This window comes from Capsicum annuum, chromosome 12 (assembly GCF_002878395.1).
Source record: "Capsicum annuum cultivar UCD-10X-F1 chromosome 12, UCD10Xv1.1, whole genome shotgun sequence".
NCBI lineage: Eukaryota > Viridiplantae > Streptophyta > Magnoliopsida > Solanales > Solanaceae > Capsicum > Capsicum annuum.
The window spans coordinates 163,925,209-163,938,742 of NC_061122.1; the positions used below are offsets into that span (position 1 = coordinate 163,925,209).

General features: G+C 34.9%; 1 pseudogene; it reads left to right on the forward strand.

The window, feature by feature from the left end:
• Positions 1-5,362: 5,362 nt before the first annotated feature.
• LOC124889682 lies at positions 5,363-8,193 on the forward strand (annotated as a pseudogene).
• The last annotated feature ends 5,341 nt before the right edge of the window (positions 8,194-13,534 follow it).

A 13,534-nucleotide genomic window follows, 5' to 3' on the forward strand; every position in this document is an offset into this window, starting at 1 on the left:
AAAAGATTCTTTGATCACTCTGCTAATCCTAACTCCTATTGCGTTCATAGTATATGAAAGGAGTGTGAATGGAAAAATGGAAAGTAAAATAGTGGAGGGAAGGAGACACTAAAATGGAAAGTGTACTCCCAAATTAGAAAGTTTACTCTTTCTCCCACATTGATGGAAGAAGAGAACTTGGAAATGTTTATAATCAGTAACTTACTCCACATGGTAAATGAGGCAAGAAATAAGAGATGTCTCGCGTCGTCGTCGTTGTTGCTCGCTCGGCTCGAATTCGGCTTTGGCTTCGGATTTGGATTTGGATTTGGATAATGATTGATCGATGAAATCTATCTTTTTGGACAAAAATTTATTTGAGATCCGAACATACCAAGAGAAAGATGCAGGAAAAATTTTCTGATACTTAATTTAAATATATATATATATGCATACAGTAACAGTTGCAATGTTTCGACAAGAACTGATGCTTCAATTGTACTGTTTTAAGTGAACTGATGCACTGCTTGATGAACTGATGCATGCTTCAGAAGGATGCAATCTTTCAACAAAGTAACATATTGTTTCATGAAATGAGATGACTGTTCAGGAAAAGATGCACTCTTTGATGAACAGATATGAATTTTCAGAAAGAAGTGCAACCTTTAAAGTGAACCATTTCCTCTTTTCGGAAGAGGCATGTTGTGGCTATATAAACCTGCTTTTATTCATAGGTTTAGAGAAGAAAAATTCAGAATAAAAAAAACATTCTTCTTGACTTAAAAATATTTTGTGTGATCACTCAAAATGTTCAGTGAGCTTGAAGATATTCCAATTGTTTGAGGTACCGCTACAGTTAATTTGTTTGGCCATTGTATCCTAGGAGGAAAAATTTCACAACCTCGGGTACAGTGAGGGGAATTATTTCCTTAAGGAAACTCTATGAATTTGGATGACTTGGCCAGTTCTGCTTCATCTTTATTTCTAAAAATAAAATACACCTCTTATAAAGATCACTTTGATCTTGGGTTGAGCGTATTTTTTGTACTTCATTGGGTTTTTGTTCTTAAACTGAAACTACTTGAAGTGGTTGTTTCTATTATACAGATTCTTGTACCCGTAGAAGGAAGAATAACAATCTTAAGGAAATAATTTCAGAATCTGTATAACTTGTTTTTTGGAGATTAAACTTTTAAGCTTTCTACTCCGTTTGAATTTAATTAGTGATTAGAAGACATAAAATCTTCATCCCAAGTTTAAAATTCATTCGGTTGACAATTGGAAGTCATAAAAACTTCATTGTTAACTAGAAACAAGAAGAAGAATTTAAAGTTTCTTAACTTTACAAGTTGTATTCTGAAAATACTAAATATTTTTGTCTTGTGGTAATAGGAAAAATGACTAACGATAGTCTAATGCAAGATGTGGCTACGAATGTGGGGGCAAATAGTATTGCTTCAACAAGTCAAGCAAATTCTCCGCAACCAATGGCACCTGCAGAGAAGCCCAAAAAATTTGCGGGCATTGACTTTAAGCGATGGCAGCAAAAGATGTTCTTTTACCTTACCAATTTGTGTCTACAACGGTTCACTAGCTAAGACGCTCCTGAGGTACCCGAGGGAACCTCGGACAAAGAGCGTTTCATAATTGTAGAGGCTTGGAAACATTCAGACTTTCTTTGCGGGAATTATATTCTGAGTGGTCTCCAAGATGACCTTTACAATGTTTATAGTGGAATTAAGACATCGAAGGAATTATAGGGGGAACTTGAATGAAAATATAAGACGGAGGATACGGGAATTAAGAAATTCCTTGTTGCAAGGTTCCTGGACTTTAAAATGATAGATAGCAAATTAGTTGTCTCTTAAGCATAGGAATTGCAAGTAATCATCCACGATCTCCTGGTAAAAGGTATATCTTTGAAAAATACCCTAGTTGAACAAATTGAAAATGTTCTTAGAACACACATAAACTTTTTTGTAGGTTTGATTGTGAATGATGCATTTCAAGTAGCAGTGATCATTGAGAAGCTACCACCTCTGTGGAAAGATTTCAAAAACTATTTGAAGCACAAACGTAAGGAGATGATTGTTGAAGATCTTATTGTCTGATTACGTATTGAAGAGGATAATAAGGCTGTTGAGAGAAAGTCAAAAGGAAATTCTACAATTAATGGAGCACATATTATAGAAGATGACCAAAACAATTCTAAGAAAAGGAAGAAAGCTGAACAAGGAAGCTATCAACCCAAGAAAAAATTCAAGGGAAAATGCTTCAATTGTGGCAAGTTGGCCACAAGTCCACGGATTGTCGTGCCTCAAAGAAAGACAAGAAAAAGGATAAAAAAAAAATATGATTGAATCCAACAAAGAATGCGATGATTTGTGTGCTATGTTCTCAGAATACAACTTGGTGGGAAATCCTCGTGAATGGTAGATGGATTATGGTGCCACCCGCCATGTATGTGCCAACAAAGAGTTGTTTTTGTCATTCGCTCTGGCTTAAGTAGAACAAATAATCTATATGGCTAACTCCGCTACTGTTAAGGTAGAAGGAACAGGAAAAATATGTTTGAAAATGACTTCAGAAAAGGTCTTGGCACTTAACAATATCTTGTATGTTCCTGGGTTACGTAGGAATTTAATTTCTGTTTCACTTCTAGACAAGAACGGATTCAAATGTGTAACCATTTTTGGAAAAATTGCAATTAGCAAAGGAGAAATATATGTAGGAAAAGGCTATCTCACCGAGGGTCTTTATAAGATGAATGTTGAAATAAATAAAAGTTCAAATTCTTCTTATTTGCTTGAGTCTTATGATTTATGGCATGAAAGTTTAGGCCATGTTAATTACAAAACGTTACGAAAAATGATTAACTTGGAAGTTTTCCCAAACTTTGAGTGCAATAAATCAAAGTATCAAACGTGTGTGGAATCAAAGTATGCAAAGCAACCTTATAAGTCAATTGAAAGGAATTCCAATCCTTTAGACTTAGTACACACTGATATTTGTGATATAAAGTCAATACCATCACATGGTGGGAAAAAGTATTTCATAACTTTTATTGATGATTGCACTAGATATTGTTATGTCTATTTGGTAAATAGTAAGGATAAAGCAATAGATGTATTTAGGCAATATAAAACTGAAGTTGAAAATCAGTTAGATAAAAAGATAAAAATAATAAGAAGTGATAGGGGAAGAAAATATAAATCTCCATTCGCTGAAATATGTGCAGAGAATGGAATCATCCATCAAACCACGACCCCGTATTCACCTCAATCTAATGGAATTGCGGAAAGGAAAAACTGAACTTTGAAGGAAATGATGAATGTCTTACTTATAAGTTCTGGTTTACCGCAAAACTTATGGGGGGGAGGCTATCCTTACAGCCAATCATATACTCAAAAGGGTTCCCCATAGTAAGACACAATCAATTTCTTCTGAAAAATAGAAAGGAAGGAAACCCAACTTGAAATATTTCAAAGTGTGGGGGTGTCTAGCAAAGGACCAAATTTATATGCCTAAAATGGTTAAGATAGGACCTAAGACGGTGGATTGCGTGTTCATAGGATATGCTAAAAGTAGTAAAGCATGTAAATTTTTGGTTTATAAATCCTAACATCCAGATATTAATAAAAATACGGTAATTGAATCAGACAATGCTGAATTCTTTGAAAATATTTATCCGTATAAAACTAGACATGAACAGTCTAGTGGAGAGTCTAAACGACCTCGAGATGAACCAAGTAAGAATGTACATAATGAAGAAAATCCAAGATGTAGTATATGTCAAAGAACGTCTACTTCATTTGGATCAGATTTTATAACATTTCTCTTAGAAAATGAGCCTCAAATATTTAAGAAAGTGATGGCATCGTCGGACTCATCCTTTTGGAATAAGGCATTCAATAGTGAGATTGATTCAATCTTAAGCAACCATACATGGGAATTATTGATCGTCCTCCTGGAAATAAACCTTTAGGTTCTAAATGGATCTTCAAAATGAAGATGAAAGTGGATGGCACTATTGAAAAATATAAGTCAAGACTTATAGTAAAATGATTCAAACAAAAAGAAGGCCTTGATTACTTCAATACATAATCTTCAGTAACAAGGATAACATCAATTCGAATGTTAATTGCTTGGCTGCGGTATATGATCTTCAAATCCATCAAATAGATGTGAAAACCGCATTCCTAAATGGAAAATTGGAGAAAGAAATTTACATGGAATAGCCTGAAGGTTTTGTGGTTCCAGGAAAAAAGAATAAGGTGTGTAAACTTATAAAGTCGTTGTATGGACTAAAGCAAGCACCTAAACAACGGGATGAGAAGTTTGACCAAACCATGTTGGCAAACGGGTTCAAGATAAATGAAAGTGATAAATGTGTTTATATTAAAGACACTCCAAATCACCAAGTCATTGTTTGTTTATATGTGGATGATATGTTGATCATCAACAGAGACATTTCTGACATAAATGCAACAAAACGAATGCTCGAGAGAAAGTTTGATATGAAATACCTTGGAGTTGTAGATGTTATCTTAGGTATAAGAATCCATTGAACTCCACAAGGTTTGGCATTGTCACATTCTCATTATATCAAAAATGTACTTGACAAGTTCAAGTATATAGAATTCGGTCTTGCCAAGACTCCATTGGATGTGAGCTTTGCACTTCAAAAGAATAAATGTGAAAGAATTGGAGTACACAAGAGTATTGGGATGTTTAATGTATATAATGAATTGTACACGACCAGACATAGCATGCGCTATTAGTAAATTAAGTCGGTACATGAATAATCCCAACAAAACTCATTGGATGGCAATGAAAAGAGTTTTGGTGTATCTTAAATATACTCAAAATTATGCCTTGCATTATAATAAATATCCTGCGATACTTGAAGGATATAGTGATGCAAATTAGATCATCGGATCGAACGAAGTAAAATCCACAAGTGGATATGTATTTACTATTGGTGGAGGAGCAATCTCTTGGAAATCATCCAAACAGACTTGTATTGTTTGCTCTACAATGGAATCTGAATTTATCACATTAGATAAAGCCGGTGAAGAAGCAGAATAGCTCCGAAATTTCGTGGAAGATATTCCGTATTGGCCCAAGCCAGTGGCACCAGTATGTATATACTGTTATAGCCAAGCGGAAATAGGTAGGGCAGGGATCATGATGTATAATAGTAAATCTCGTCATATAAGATGAAGACATAATACCATTAGAGAACTTCTCTCTAGTGGAATTATCATAGTTGACTATGTAAAGTCAAACGATAATGTGTCGGATTCACTTACAAAAGGCCTATCTAGAAAAAGAGTGGAAAGGACATCCAAGGGAATGGGTTTAAGGCCTAAGACAAATCAGCATGACGGTAACTCTACCTAGCAGACTGGAGATCCCAAGAGCTAGGTTCAAGGAGATCAAACAAAGTTGTGTCTGACAGGTTCAACATCGTCTATTACCCAACCCATTCTCATAATATAGACAATATATAGTAAACAAGGATAAGACTTAAGGTGAAAAGTCTTTTAATTATTATCTAAATTTTGAAGATTTGACCAAATAGTTTAATCTATAGAATTGAATGTTTAGAAATCACTTACGTGAGGATGAGGTGGAAGCCGCTTCAAGGAGAATGTTAGTAAAGGCCTATTCTCTAAGCTCTCATGAAACCGGGACGTGTTCATGGCTGAAAAGAACAAAACTATGAGAACCATAAACACTAAAAGGCTAGTTGTGTTACATGTATTATCTAGGTGTACATTAAAGCTCGACGATTCAAAGATATCAAATCTACCGATTGTCTGAGTGCATCTGATGCATGTTCACTACGGAAAGTTCAAAGGGAAACCCATTTATCTAGATGGAATTAGTCTTTGCTTGATGATCACATACTTGTCCATAAAACTTTTACAAAAAATAGCCATTCCCCATTCAAGTGGGGGATCGTTGGGTTCATAGTATATGAAAGAAGTGTGAATGAAAAAAGGAAGAGTAAAATAGTGGAGGGAAGGAGACACTAAAATAGAAAGTGTACTCCCAAATTAGAAAGTTTACTCTTTCTCCAACATTGGTGGAAAAAGAGAACTTAGACGTGTTTATAATCAAGAACACTTACTCCACATGGTAAGTGAGGCAAGAAATAAGAGATGCCTCACGCCGTCGCCGTCGTCGCTCGCTCGGCTCGACTTCGACTTCGACTTCGACTTCTACTTTGGATTTGGATTTGGATTTGTCAATCGATCTATGAGATCTATCTTTTTGGACAAAAAATTATTTGACATCCGAACATACCAAGAGAAAAATGCAGAAAATTTTTTTTGATACTTCATTTATATATATATATATATATATATGCATACAGTAACAGTTGCAATGTTTCGAACAAAACTGATGCTTCAGTTGCACTGTTTCAAGTGAACTGATGCACTGCTTCATAAACTGATGCATGCTTCAGAAGGATGCATTCCTTCAATAAAGTAACACACTATTTCATGAAATGAGATGATTGTTCAGAAAAAGATGCAGTCTTTGGTGAACAGATATGAATTTTCAGAAAGAGATGCAACCTTTAAAGTGAACCATTGCCTCTTTTCGGAAGAGGCCTGTTGTGGCTATATAAACCTGCTTTTATTCACGGGTTTAGAGAAGAAAATTTCAGAATAAAAAAATATTCTGTGTGATCACTCAAAACGTTCAGTGAGTTTGAAGATATTCCAATTGTTTGAAGTACCGCTACAGTTGGTTTGTTTGGCCATTTTATCCTAGGAGAAAAAATTCCACAACCTCGGGTACAGTGAGGGGAATTATTTCCTTAAGGAAACTCCGTGAATTTGGACGACTTGGCCAGCTCTGCTTCATCTTTATTTCTGAAAATAAAATACACCTCTTATAAAGATCACTTTGATCTTGGGTTGAGGGTATTTTTTGTACTTCATTGGGTTCTTGTTCTTAAACTTGAACTACTTGAAGTGGTTGTTTCTAGTATACAGATTCTTGTACCCATAGAAGGAAGAATAATAACTCCAACCAATCAAATTACAAATGCATAAGAAAAACACCTTATTTTGCTTCGTATGTCCCAAACATGATTAGTTCTTAGTTTTCTTTTCTTTTCAATATTTCAAGATTTTGGTTAAATATCATCTTTTTACCTTCTTTATTTTTTCGACTTGTAGTTTAATTAAAGAAGTGGTGATGGTGAATTTCTTAGATAACTTTTGTTCAACCTTGGAACCCATGCTCCAAAGAGTGGTATATTTCTAGAATAATAGACATTAGAGGTATTTTGTTTAATGATTCATACCATCATTGTTCCGGTCAAAGAACCTGCTCGACTCGGCATCTGAATTATTGATTCTATGATCACTAATAATGAAGCCAAAAAAATTGCTAAGGATATTTAAGATTTAAAATTTTGACCTACATGCCAAATATAGTTTTGGTGAAAGTGTAATTAACTGGGTACATATAAGTTTTTACCCATCATTTGCGTATAGCTTCTTCTCTATCAATAAGTCATGAATACTAAAACCTGATCCGATAATGATTACTATTATTGATTCAATTTCATTCTTAAAACTATAGGTTCATGAAGCGGTGGAAAGTGGACTAAGACGATGTTCTCGATCAATAGGGAGATCACCTTCATTGAAATTCAAAGCTCTTGCGCCATCAAACCTACGTTTGATATTCAACAAAAAAACTCTCTATACCAATTTTCAACAATAAGATTGTGGATTCAGATAGATACCCTCTCCAACTCTTCCTGGTGAACGCAACGGGGGATTGCCTAGTTCCGACCTCCTTAGCTTCTCCAATTAAAGTGGAGATCGTGGTGCTGGACGGAGACTTTGCTAGTGGAGAAAGTTGAACACATGAAGAGTTTAATAAGAACATAGTTAAGGAAAGGACGGGAAAAAGACCATTGGTGCTAGTGAACTTAATATCACTAGGAGAGATGGTGTTGCTTCCCTTGGTGATCTTGAATTTACTGACAATTCTAGTTGGATTTGTAGCCGAAGATTTCGGTTTGGTGCAAAGGTGGTTCAATACATAAGAAATGGTAAAAATACACTACGAATAATGGAAGCCATGACTGATTCTTTTATGGTTAAAGATCACCGCGGAGAATGTAAGTCATTTTTTCACACAATACACACACATATATATAGGAGGACAAGATACGGGAAGTGAGGTTGTGATAGTTCAGGCATGTGATGAGGAGGTGCATGTATGCTCTAGTAATTAAATAAATGTGGTTGGTTTTATCAAAATTAAATAAATAATTAAAATTCAAACTCGACCACATGTGGTCGGTTTTATTAAAATTAATTAAATAATTTAAATACAAAATAGATCATATGTGGTCGATTTTATTAAAATTAATTAATAATTTAAATATAAAACTGGTCAAATGTGGTTGGTTTTTTTAAAATTAATTAATTAATTTAAATAAAAACCGACCACATGTGGTCGTTATTAATAAGATATTTTAAAATAATTTATTTAATAAGATATTTTAAAATAATTATAATAAAATGACCATGTGTTGTTGGTTTTTATAAAAATTCCCAGAAAACTCACCACAAGTTGTCAGTTTTTTGGGAGTTTTTTAATAACCGACCATATGTGGTCGGTTTTTATAAAATTTTCTAGAAAATTGACCACTTATTGTTGGTTTTTCTGGTAATTTTTCTTTTAAATAACAACATATATATGCTACATTCCATTTTCCAGCCAAACCAACGAGCTTACAATATTTATGCTACATTTCATACAAACAACCAGCATACAATACAAGCATTTAAAATCAAGTTATTTACAAAATTTATCAAGTATCTAAATCCAAACTACAAAACATAAAAAATCTAAAAACTACAAGTCATTATCCTCTTCGTCATCCGCATCCTCAGCCACACCACAGGATCTGATTCCTCATCTGTGGTGATATCATCCAGTGGGCCTAGACTTTTGCAGCTCGAACTGCATCACCAAGACAATGAGGAAGAATCTTTGCAGATTGAACAAAAAAGTGGATCTTCTCCTGCATCAATCTCATTTGTTTCGTTGTTTTCTTCTCCTTCTTCTTCGCCCTCTCAGTCTGTATAGCAAGGTTTTTAGTGAGTTGACAAATCGTATTCTGAGTAAATCATTGGTTTCTCTATCAACTGATGAGGGATAGGATGTAAGATCAAATAAAGACCTAACATTCTCTCTAAAACATTTTCTGCGGTATCCGTAGTATTGGCCTCTAACTGGAGGACCCACAGTTTCTTTCCACAACACCTCATCTACATCTTCAAGTATTGTGTTATCTTGACTTTCAGGAGTCTGAGTACTAGATACTCATTAACGAGCTACATATATTTGTCCTATATTAAAAGTAAAGTTAAAATTAATAGTAAAAAAATATTAAACTACTCGTACTTGAATAATATCAACATTGAGAAAAAGATTCATAAATATAAAATTTGATTCTTACATGGGTACATGAGGCTCAACCCAGACATCTTCATCAGTTAGGTTCTTTTTCTTCCTTACATGGGTCTCCTCAAATACCTCATCTTGTCCTACCTTTCTACCTAATTTTTTTGCTTGCATATGATAAAATTATTAATCTTCAAATAATTAAAAATTTAAATAGAAACAAACAATTAAAAATGTAAAATTTACAGACCAGTGTTTGCTCCACAGTAATCCGACTAACTGTACCCACAGTATGTAGAGAGCCACTCTTGGATGATGCCTTGGCTTATTTTTCTTTCTCACTCAACACTTGGTATTCTTTGCTATTCCAATAGTGAAGATAATCTTGCCACATGGGTTCGAGTATAAACCCTGGTCATACCCTATTTGTTCTGGCATAATCCAATAGACCGTTCATTTTGGCTCTAGCTCTTTTATAGAAAATCCTCTTTATAGTATGGACATGTGCATCATCCAACCAGAAATATTTCTACAACAAAAACAAAAATATAATATTTAATTTTTTGTTCTAACAATGTGTTAAGTAGTCGATAAGTTAAATCCTTACATGAAATTCTTTAAACATTTCTTCTCTTTCATTTTCTGGAACCTTTTGCCAACTGGTCCAATAGCCGTCGAAGTGTCGAGTAATGAATTTAGTCGTAATTTTTCCAATTCCCTCATCGGTAACAAACCTACAACACAAGATCAAACAGTAATTTCATAGAGTATAATAATATAGTCAATGAAAAATGAATAATGTTGTTATATTTAGAAATCTTACCCAACTCCATATGGATTAATATACCGCATCTGATAAACATCTTTGTCTCTGGGATGAGAAACAAGTGTTGGTGGATGCACTGGAATGGGAGGATTTGAAGCACCAGATGGAGTGCCTCCAAGATGAAGATCCGTCAACCCAATAGATCCAGCAGAATCATTGTGAGAACGTGGGTGACTACTAGTAGAGGGTACTGCAGACGATGGTAGATGACTGGATGTGGCAATGATCGTCAGATAGTATTATGGTGGTGGTGGCACGGGGATGAGAGTAAAATGAGTTGCTATAGACCCATAAAGTGGACCCGCATGCATAGAGCGGGAATTAAAGGCTGCGACAATATAGAACATGAGGGTCGTGATGGTGCATCAGCAAACTGACCCTCAAAATTATGAATATTTGTCGGTCGTATATAAAGAGGAGGTTGTTTTTTCTTTTTTGGATCAAATTTTTGCTTATATTTGTCACCTTTACCTGCGATCTAAATTATGTAAAGTTAACAAGTAGTTAGTCCTTACAAAATGAATATATAAGAAAACATTCCAAGTAACTAATTTCAAGGTACTAATTCACATTTCAAATCACTAAATCAGTAGTAACACTTGTGGAATAGTTACATAACCATAGTAAGTTTAGGCTCGCTCCAACAACATGAGATAGATAAGAATATTTCTATTACTACATAAATTATGAAAAAGTGAAAACAACAATCTTACACAGTGTATTACATATCAATCTTAAATAAGAAACATAAAGGTAAATAGTACAAAGCACAAAGACATCAATACAAAATACATAGAACCTACACAAACTAATCTGTAATGCCCCGATTCTGTACCTCAGACGCTATATGGTGCTTATGACCCCGAAGGATCACAAGCTAACCCATGATTGGTACCTGTTGTGAACACTGAATAAAAGTACTGTAATAATACGAAAGATGGACTGAAATGCCATATGGTCAAAATACTATAATCAAAATAAAAAAAATACTGAAATACTGAATATGTTGTCTGAAATATTCTAGTATGAAAAGCCTCTAACTATCTGAATATGGAGTTGATGTGACAGGACCCCAACTAACTCCGACTACTGAAATAATGAACTATTAAATGTAATGAAGTAATCTAACATCCTCAGAGTATGAGGACTCACTACTATAATTGTTGCTGATAACTGAAACTAGCTATATGTGGTCGAAACCTAAGTGTCTGAAACTATGGTATGAGACATCATAGCAAAAGAAATGAGTATGTGATTAGCACGTGGGAATGTAATGGTATGCTAAATGAGGTAAGGCTGAATGTATGGGTTTATATGCATGAACAATAACTAATTGAATGATATGCAAGAGCTGGATTAGCATACATGAAGGATCTGTAACTACTTAACATACTATGCATACTGTAACTGAGTATACTGGAACTGAATCTGATAACTGATAATTGAATATACTGATAATCTAAGATTACTAATAATCTGAATTAATGATAACTAAGTAACTGTATCTGACAGTCCTAATTCTGTAGAACTAAACTAAGTTCTATTCTGAAGATTGAGACTGAAACTAAAATTGTGGGAATTCTCACTTAAACTACATTCCCATGAGTAAACTGAGTGGGGTCCAATCTATAACCCCAGTTGGAAGGGTTCCAGTACCGTACCACGGGTAAAGACACTGTTGTGATCAAGCCTATCTGACGGATGACCCTGAACAGAAAGTCAAGCCTAATCTGATGGGTGGCCCCTGGGAGGTAACCAAGACTTAATCTGACGAGTGAATCCTCACATCCTACACTGCTATGTATTTCTATAGTGTGAGACTGCTACTAATAACTCTGCCTTCCTGACAGGAGAAGTCATAACCTCTACACTCTCTCGGTGATAGTTCCTACTCCCAACTGAATGGCACTGGCTGATTAGACTGGACTAGACTAGACTGAGTTAGCTTAGTTCGGTAACTGACTAAGTTCTGCTATTCGTGATACTACAGAGTTTATTCTATAATTACTAAGGCTCTAGGTAAACAGCTAGATTATCGGGTATTGAGTACCTCCAAGACTCAATAACATTAAAAGTAAATCATGGCACAAGTTTTGGAAACATGAATATGGTTACATGTTCATAAATCACTCATTAAGATGGTTAAACAAACACTTGGGATCCATTGACTAGTACATGAATGGGGAGTACATGCTATCATGGTATAATCACACTATTTCATTTACTTAGGCATTTAGACAAACACTTGGGGAGCATGCTTAGGTCACATAATAGTAAAAACACATGGTGATCATGGTTACATCAATCAACTTGTACATCGTAGGGTTTATCATGAAGATCATGCAATTCAACACATATAATGATTAATTCCATGAAAACTTGTAATTAAGTTATGGACGAATACCCAACAATAACATGAAACATTAATTCAATTCAATTCAAACATCGAAAGCTTGGAATCCAAAGTCTTATATTTTGAAAAGGGGATTCTTGGGCTCCATGGAAGGTAAGGATCCATGAATGAATATCTAACATACCTGGGAATCTTAATTCTTGAAGTCTCTCAGAAGGATTCTTGAGATTTCTCTTGAAACTTAGAGGATGGGGTTTTCTACCTTAGAGAGAGAATGTCTTAAATTGGGGAAAAGTAGGTTAATAATGACCTAAATACATTTTTAGGGATTAAATCCCACATCTGGGTGGAGTAAAAACATGGGAAAAGACTAATTTAACCTTTCACGAAACTTTAACTTTTCATCAAAATTTTTGATTTGGGGCCCTGGCGCGATGCGGCACTATTGCGTCATGTCACTGAAATCTAACAACTGGAAACTGGGCTGACGGCGCGACACAGCGTAATCGTGGACCCTTACTAGATTTGGACAATTAGGAATTGGAGGCCCTCCGCAATGCTGTGATATCGCGGAATCATACGAGAAATTGACAATTGTCATTTGGACCTATGGCGCGACGCGCTACTGACTGAAATGATGGTGTTTTATGATTGGAACTTAAAATAGCCATAACTTCTTATCCGGTTATCGGATCTAGGCAAATTTTATATCGATGCAAAGCTGACTGAATTTCCTACATGATAGTGAGTGTAAATCTGGGAAATTCTTCCTAGAACAAAAATTCGACTTAGGTATTCTCGAGTACTAAAGACTAAATTGAGTTGGGAAATTATGGGGTATTACAATATCTCCCCCTTGGGAACATTCATCCTCGAATATGGCTAGTTAAGCTGAGAGAATACTGACAGAATGAGTTTATATATTAAAC